We start from the raw sequence: 7,562 nt of genomic DNA, 5'->3' as shown, positions 1-7,562 counted from the left end.
AACTGTAATCAAATCAACCTGCTATCTTATAATCTAATTAGTCATTTAGTTTTGGCAACTAATTAAGTAATGGAGGTCTTTTATGACTGGTGTGAAGGAAGAGGTTTTTGAGAGGGACTTTGTAGCAAAAGGGGGTTAATGCAGGGGATAACCCTCTTGAACATTTGCAGGAAACACATGGTGAGGGGGGGGGGGATGATACGCAGGGGAGATTGAACTGGGGGTAAGGGTTAGGGGTTGGAAGAAGAAGCATTGCCCTTGTCATTCACAGGAACCCCCAGGCTTCAGTTTTCCCTATACACATGAGGCCAGGGAAGAAATTTTGAAAAGGATAATACTCAGGGGAAGAAAAACTAGAAGTAAGGGTTAGTGCAGGGCCTCTCTCAAATATAGGAACATTATTCTTTCTCTTTTGTGGCCCCTGTTGTTGTTCCCTTGCTCCTTTATGTGAAAAACATGCTCCTAATGATTTGCTAAATACAGTAAGTTGAAATAAGGTCCACACTAAAACAAACATTAGGATTGGCATAATCGACCCAAATTCTTGCAAGCAGGGCCCTGGGTGTTGCCTGCAATCCTCCAAAACATCCCCAAATCATCACAGATCCACCACCATATTTTACAGCTGGAGCAATGCAACTTTACTCATTCGTTCAAGAGACGTTCATCTGACAAACACTCTTCGTTTGCTTCCAAAAAGTTTGAATTTAGCCTCGTCAGTCCATAATAGTTCTTTGCAATCTTCTAATGACCAATTCTTGTGCTGCTCTGCCCAATGTAGTCATTTCGACTTATTTGCCTTTCTTAACTGCCACACAGCCTTTAAGCACAGCAGAAAGAAGTCATTTTTTTAGCAATAGTAAGAGATACTGGATGTTGTCGCATAGAATTCAATTCAATGGTTAGTTACGTACCTGTTTTCCTTTTATTCCGTTTCCTCTGCAGTCGATGTTACTCTGGGCCTACCGGATCTTTTTCTGTCAAGATTTGAGCCGGTTTCACCAAGTCGTTTAAGGCAATGACGCTCACCATTTTTCAATAGGTCTAGTTCTCCAGCAATATGACATTCAGAATATCCTTCTTTTCAAAGAATTTCAACTTGAGCTCTTTTTTCAATATGAATCTGCATGGCACCTTGGGCAAGTCTCTTATATTATAGCCTTGGGCCAACCAAAGCCCTGAGAGTGGATTTGGTAAAGACAAACTGAAAGAATCCTATCGTGTATATACATATCTGTCTCTCTGTTCCCTCCCCCACAACCACTTGACAACCAGTGTTGGTGTGTTTACATCCCCATGACTTAGTGGTTCGACCAAAGAGACCAATAGAGTAAAAAAAAAAGTACTAGGATTGATTCATTTGACCAAAAAGTTTTCAAGGCAATGCCCCGGCATGGCTGCAATCTAATGACTGAAACAAGTAAAAGATAAAAATGTGTGTGTGTGTATGTGTTAGACTGATCCACCACTTTGCTTTTTACTGGATGAACATCACAACATCCACTACCTCTTCTCATTCCCCTCACCTATAAATATATAGACAGTGTGTAGAATGTTACTGAGTCAGTAGTGGACACTTAACTGAAGTGGTGGAGGAGGTGGTGCAGAGTTCAAATCCTGTTTACTGCACTCTGGATGGTTGTGATCAACTCGGCTTTCAGTGACTCAGTCCACCTGGCTGTAAGGAAATACTATCTGGTGGTGGTGAGTTTCACTGTTCTAAGTAGCTATTACAAGGAGGTACAGGCCACTTGCATGTAAGCAGATACCACAAGATTGTGTGTACATATATATCATCATCATCATCATTTAGCATCGGTTTTCCATGCTGGCATGGGTTGGACAGTTTGACCAGAGACGCCAAGCTGGAGAGCTGCACCAGGCTCCAGTTTGAGCTTGGTTTCTACAGCTGGATGCTCTTCCTAATGCCAACCACCCCACAGAGTGTAGTAGATGCCTTTTATATATATAAGTGCCATGTGCCTCTTATGTGTCACTGGCACAGGCCACAACTTTGATTTCACATGTCCTCTCAAGCACAGCAAATCACCAAAGGTCTCGGTCACTTATTATCAGCCCTTTGAGGCCCAACATTCAAAGGTCGTGCTTCACCACCTCGTCCCAGGTCTTTTTTTTTTGTTTTTTTTTTTCTCTGATTTGAAAATAATTTTTCATTTGTTTATTTTTAAAAAAATTTTTGTCTCTAAATAAATCATCCAACATGGTTGACCTTGCAAAATGTCTTTACACTTTGATCTTCTCAAAGTCTCACCCAGGAATCAGTTAACCCTGAAAGGTCATGGTAAGACAGCAGATGCAGATGTCTGCATTGTCTGCTCAATGACTCAACTTCTCACCATTGGGCTCATCTTCAGTCCCCCATTTTGTCCAGATCAGAGCATCAACTGTTCTGCTTCCATTGTTCAGGCAGTCCATCTCTTGTCAGCATCCCTCTCTGAAAGGCAGGTTTGCCATGCTGTGGTCGCTGATGCACAAACAATCACACTGTGCCAGCCACAGGCTTTCCTGGAGGATGAGCAGGCGTGGTCTCCATTTCTTCTTCATGTTTTTCCACAGTGCATCTCTGTGATGGAACTGCAGTCCTAAGTCATTATAATGGCCAAGATTAAGGTCCCTGGCCCCTAGAATCTCTCCTCAGATACCCATCACTCTCAACCAGTTAAGTAATGCTGTCGATGGAAGTATCTAGAGGACAAGTGGTGATGAAGCTGGTGAGGATGAACTATTTGGTCTGTTTCAGAGGACTTTCAGGCCAAGGACTATTATGGAGAGCTTCCAGAAATTCCTGGCCTTACTTTGTTGAGGAGGGCCACTGCTGGTTCAAGGTGTTCTCTCCAGGTATGGTAATGCCACTTATCAGGACTGCTTGAGATGCTCGCAGAGCAACAAAACTATTGCTTGCTCCCATGCAGTGTCTTATCATCGCTGACCTTTGAGGTGATATCAAACAGCCTATTGTCACGTGCAACACTAATCCACCTATTGGCTGAGTTCATCATTAAAGTGGACCCCCCCACCCTCACCATCTGCCTTTAGCAAGTTTGGGCAAGCAGTGTCGCCCTGTCTAATAGTTGTAGTGGATGAGGTTGAAGACAGGGGCACCTTCCTCTTTGGTGACACCCTCCATTGACCTTTAAAAGTTGCACTTGGAAAGTAAGGGGGGTGGGGAGAGGAGTGTGCCGTTTCTCTCACTGAATTTGTAAAAAAAAGGGTGGGTATCTGGGGTAGAAATGGATGAATGGAGCTTTTCTAGTTATGGTTGGAGATTGGAGACAAAAATAGTTGGACAAGAGTTTGTGTCCTTCATTGTTAAGGTACACCTGGATCTGTAGGGGTTCCATTATTGGCCCCTGTTGGAGGCTCTCCTGTATTAGGAGGGATTATATCATTCATGTGTGCACATATCTTAACAAATACCATTCATAGTTTGCATCTCTTCCTCCTCCTCTCCCTTCGTCATTTACGTAACCCCATCTCCCACAAATTGTATGTCCTTGTTTTGTCCCTTTCATCAGCTGCCCTTGTGGAAAATTAAAGAAATATCATTTTTATAAATATCAGATGTTGAGTAATGGGAGAAAGAGTTCAAAACAAAAATAGATTATTTTTATTATAAGACTGTAGAGATTTATGGAGGTTTTGGCTGCTGTTTCTAGCAAATTTAAGCAACTACACTGAAGCTTTTCCTCTTAGCTTGGAGATTTAATTACTATACTTAAATCTCGAATTAAGTCAAACTAGTAATTCTTTTAGTAAACCATCGAAACCATAAACAACTTTTACATAGCAACACTCTGTTGTGAGAATGTGTGTGTGGTGGTTGTGGTAATATTTTTCCTTTTCATAAAAAAAAAAATTATCTTTTAATAATAAGTTTGTTGTATTATGTTACACTTTTGAAAAACCGGTTTTTTTTTTTTTGCTGACAGAAAACTAAAGCCAGCCACACCCACTTACTATTTCATGCTTTCACCACCACCACCAACACCATTTTACATCCTCTTTCCCTGCTGGCATGAGTTGGACATGTCATGACAATCTAAGTCCGTGCTTATTTGGAGCTACTGTCATCCCAGACTAGTCAGACAACCACGTCTCATTCAAACACTCCATTCTCTATCTGTCCGTGTGTCTGTCTGTCTGTCTCTCTCTCTCTCTCAGGTACCATCTGGCTGTCTCTCTTTATCTTAGAGTTCTGATTCTTTCTTGGACTAAGACATTTTCAAATCAAAGGCACAGGTCTAGCTTGTGGTAAGAAGTTTGCTTCCCAACCACATGGTTCTGGGTTCAGTCCCATTGCATGGCACCCTGGGCAAGTGTCTTCTACTATAGCCTTGGGCCAATCAAAGCCTTGTGAGTGCATCTGTGTGTCTGTGTTTGTCCCCCACAACCACTCGACAACCGGTGTAGGTGTATTTACATCCCCATAACTTGGTGTTTCAGCAAAAAAGATCAACACAATAAGTACCAGGTTTTAAAGAAAAAAAGAAAAGAAACTAGTGCTGAGGTGGATCCATTCACCTAAAATTCTTCAAGGTAGTGCCCCAGCATGGCCACAGTCTAATGAGTGAAACCTGTAAAAAATAAAAGATAGTGTCTGGTTTAGAACAGCAGACATTGATTGGTGATGTTATAGTGATGTAGGGGGTGCAAAGAATTTATAGTGATGTAGGGGACAGATTGGGGGTGAAGAGAGAGAGAGAGGTTGCACTAAGTCTTGTAGACATTCCTTTCTTTCTGTTGGTGTGGGAACTGTGACTGTGAATACCTCCTGAGTACCTCATGGCACTCAGGAGTACCTCGTGGTACTCTGGAGAAACCTGAAAGAGTACACAGAAGAGAAGATTTTGCTCTACCGAATATATACAATGAAATAAGTTTACTATTTGATGTGTGTGTGTGTATGAAGGCATATACACTTCTCTACACACATACAGAGTTTCATTGTAATATTGGTACACTAATTAGTAAATTAAATAATGATTCGATAAATACATGACTGATTAAATAATTTCTATAAGATTGATGACTAATTGGTTAATTTGATTACAATGAATCAGAAGCGAAGATCTTTGGTTTTGCTAACAGGTTGCCTGGTTTACTACCCCCACCCCTCTCCTCACTCTCAATTTATTAACAGCCCACTCCCTACCACCACCACCACCTCAATGACTTGGTCTTTGGGTACCTTTGTCAAACTTCATTCTATTACAATCATTCACAGCAGAACCTGGCATGGTTTTGCTGCAAAAATCTCACTGATCTCAAGAGAGGTTCTGGTTAAAAGGGTGAGGGGTGGGGATGTCACAGATTCTACCACACACTGGCATATTGTGGTGTTCTGTCCTTCCATAGTTATACTCCACATTCACCCACTGGGTGACACATTGTGCTGTTATGTCCTTCCATAGTTTTATCCCTCATTCTACCACAAGGTGAGACATTGTGCTGTTCTGTTTTTCCCTAGTTTTACCTCATATCCAAACCATAATGTAATAAAATATGGTATTCTGTCCTTCCATAGTTTTGCCTCCATCCCTTTAACCACAAGGTGACAATAAGGGATTCTTCTAACTACACTACTCAAGTCCGCCAAATAAAAGGACCCCAGATATTTTCTTATTGTTCTTTCTTTACCCTGCGGGGATTCTTGTCACTTCCTAAATCTTTTAATCTCTTCCTGTTGAACCCCCTAATACCAGTCCTCCTCCTACTACTACACACACCACGCAGCCATCATTGATTTAGTACTTAAACATGGTGAGTTCATTATTATTCTGTGTTTTCTTGTTTTATTCCAGAAAATACTGCTCAATCTTCTCTCTTTTACTCACCTTATTGCATTTTATACATCCTAACTCCATTATATACACACACATAGCTGTTTCTTTTTATGTTTCTCTCTCTCTCTCTCTCTCTCCCTTTCTCTCTCTATATACTTCTGTGCACCTTTATCTGTCCATCTGCCTCTTACTGCATATATATATATATATATATATATATATATATATACATACACACATTTGCCTTTCTCCTCCGCCAATATGGCTCGTATTACCAAAGGGCAACGGAACCCTCAATCCTCTCCACCAACAACAATTTAATAAACGGGACCAGTTTGTAGCGGGAGTTTGATATACTTCAGTAACTGCCATATTTGATATCTCCATCTCTCTCTTTACAAATACGTAACCGATGTCATATTTGCCCAAACTAACACCACACTGTTTCTGTCTGTGTGTCCTGCACTACACACGATACTGCAGAACCCCTGTATAGATAGTGGTACAATGTATTCACTACCATGATATGACCGTACCTCAAAACACTATGTACCTTTATAGATACAATAGCACCACAGCAGTGTACCTCAGTACCTCCGTACCTGAGTCTCGATCCTTGGTCTGCATTATTGTATCAACTTCAATATGGAATGTCTTATGCTTCAATGCCATCTTAGCATGTGGCTGTGTCCATCACAAGTAAATGTCCATAGAAGATGTGTATGTGTGTGTGTAGATATAATACACACACAAACACACACGCATACATTTTGCTGACGTCGTAAGAATTCATAAACTTTGGGGCAATGTGAAATAATTTCTTTATTGGAACAGTGAACCTTGTAGCAAATGAAGCTATGAAGAATCTATAAGGCACAAGGCCTAAAATATTTTTAGGGGTCAGGGCTAGCCAATTAATTAAACCCCAGTACTCAACTGGTATTTTATCAACCCTGAAAGGATGAAAGGTAATATTGACCTCAGCAGAATTTGAACTCAGAAACTGATGATGTCTGGCATGCTTATGATACTGTCAGCTTGCCATGTTAATAAAGGCATGGAAATGTTGGATTAAAAAACCCTCTTGAGGAAAAAGAAGAAAAAAAAGCCAAAGGCTGTCTGTTGGACTTGAACCCACATTTTCTGTAGACATGACAGATGTTCTACCATTGGACGAAAGCAATCTTTTCAGTTTCGCGATCCATTTTAGAAAGTCTATTTTTCCCAGCAAGAATTGTCTGTTATTTGATGTCTTATAAACTTTTGAGGGAATGAGAAATAATTATCTGAAGTGTTTTGGTGTTAGGGAGGGCCTGCGGTCAGTGGAGGCATGCCTAAACAGTGACAGACTAACAAAACAGGGTCCCAGACTCACAAGGGGTAGTGACTCTGTATAAGAATTTACTCGGGGCCATGGAAAGGGGCTGTAAAATGATACTGATGATCATCATCATCATACGCCATGTGTGTTGTGTGTATTATTATAAAAACCTTTCGTTTCCATAATACCAAAATGACCCTCATGTCATTCCTAGTTTAAATTTCTATCAGTTACATTATATATATATATATATATAATGTACAGCTCTCTCTCTCTCTCTCTGTCTACATCTTTCTATATGTGTGTGTGTACTCATACACACTGCATGTATAAAAGGACAGGTATGCAGTCAGAACTAATATTTGTATATTCTTATCATTTGCAGCATAAAGCCTGTATTTAATGAGCAGAGTGTGTGTGTGTGTGTATATATATAT

General features: G+C 40.6%; 1 protein-coding gene across 2 annotated transcripts in view; it reads left to right on the top strand.

Moving 5' to 3' along the window:
* The window catches only part of LOC106867640 (uncharacterized), a 106,793-nt gene that overhangs the window by 87,766 nt on the left and 11,465 nt on the right, over window positions 1-7,562 (top strand). The gene's annotated exons all lie outside the window — the stretch shown is intronic.

This window comes from Octopus bimaculoides, chromosome 21 (genome assembly GCF_001194135.2).
Source record: "Octopus bimaculoides isolate UCB-OBI-ISO-001 chromosome 21, ASM119413v2, whole genome shotgun sequence".
NCBI lineage: Eukaryota > Metazoa > Mollusca > Cephalopoda > Octopoda > Octopodidae > Octopus > Octopus bimaculoides.
The sequence above is the reverse complement of the archived record's forward strand: the minus strand, read 5'-3'. Positions and strand labels throughout refer to the sequence as shown.